Source organism: Echinococcus granulosus, assembly GCF_000524195.1.
Source record: "Echinococcus granulosus chromosome Unknown EG_S00288, whole genome shotgun sequence".
NCBI classification, from domain to species: Eukaryota; Metazoa; Platyhelminthes; class Cestoda; order Cyclophyllidea; family Taeniidae; genus Echinococcus; species Echinococcus granulosus.
In genome coordinates, this window is record NW_020170668.1 from 16,903 (window position 1) to 18,320 (window position 1,418).

Sequence of the window (1,418 nt, forward strand, 5' to 3'; positions counted from 1 at the left end):
GCCCCAGCTGCCTATCCTCGGGGTAAAGAGGCTGCGGCTAAGGTAAGCAGGAAATTGGAGTCCGCGGTATCATCGACCAGTGGAATGAAGTACAGGTGTGGTCGGTTGATGGATGATTGAGGTATGCAGTTCTCTACTGAAAGGCAATCGTAATAGCATCGGTCACACAGATGAGCCAGCCGTACACCACAGGAGAGATGGCGCTGAGCTGATGCTAAGGTGGAGGATAGTGATGAACCGATAAATAGCTGTGGCGAAGGGAAAAAGAGGCCAGGTCATTCCACACATTTCAAGCTACCACAAATAAATTGGCAGCAGTGAAATGACTCAATTGCCATTTCAACACCATTTAGGCAATCCGGACACACTTTCGGTTTTGCTTTTGGCGGCAATTTATCTAACTCTTCGGATACGACTCACGACTGGAGCAGAAGATCCTTAAACAAGCAGCTAAAGGCCTGCCTTAAGAAACCACCTAGGCTTCCTAATTATTAAGCCACTTTTTTGTCACTGCTCCTGCTGGCGCTACACTGTTGCTAACTTTATCATTAATATCGACGTTCTTTACCTCTTCTTTCACCACCCCTCCCTCCGCAGTCAAAGTAGGGACGTTGGAATGGCAATGTCGTGTAGTGTGGAAGAGATTGGAGATAATGAGACATGACCGAGACGGTAAAGGCAAATAAAGCTATGAAAGGGTGTGGACCAGCGATGAGAGGAGATGGATTATAAGTGTGAGGTTTGTTGTAGGCGGGTAACAAGAAGGGGGCGCAAGGGAGGGATGGAGGTGAGAAGAAGGGAAGGGAGAATAAGCATTGACCCGACGTGATTTGAACACGCAACCTTCTGATCTGGAGTCGGACGCACCACCATTGCGCCACGGAGTTACCATCGTTACCACCAACCATGACGGGTACACGATCCCTCAGTGCAGCAGCTGGCGCTGTGGCCCTATTCTTTCTCGAGAGAATAGAATGGTGGCATCCTGCCCCACCCCTCACGGACAATAATTCATATAACCCGTACATGCCCATCTCTAGCTCTCCCAGCAGATTACAGTTGACCACAATTCAATTAGCATTTCAAACACACCTCCTTGTTGACACTCCATACTCCATTTGTAAGAGTGCATGATGCAACTTTTGACAAATACTAAGATAGGCTTGACGCATTACAGGCAATCAGTCAGCGTCGAATGATGGGCTGTGCAGGTTGTTAGACAGGAGCAAACATCTACAATCTGGCCTCAATTTCGCAGGCGATCCTACGCGTTTCGTTCACATCTGACGAATAAATGTGAAACCACTTGACCGTTCACCATCCTGACTACCAGTTAGTAGCATGATCTTGTTCACAATAGCTTCATCTATTATCCTCACCTAACTCAGACTGACCTGAATGTTGCTCACACATATTGT

The 1,418-nt window shown here is 47.5% G+C and overlaps 1 protein-coding gene across 1 annotated transcript in view; it reads right to left on the bottom strand.

Annotated features, from left to right (window-relative positions):
- The window catches only part of EGR_10866 (hypothetical protein), a gene marked incomplete at both ends in the record, with an annotated part of 10,060 nt that overhangs the window by 5,779 nt on the left and 2,863 nt on the right, over nt 1–1,418 (bottom strand). The window lies entirely within an intron of this gene.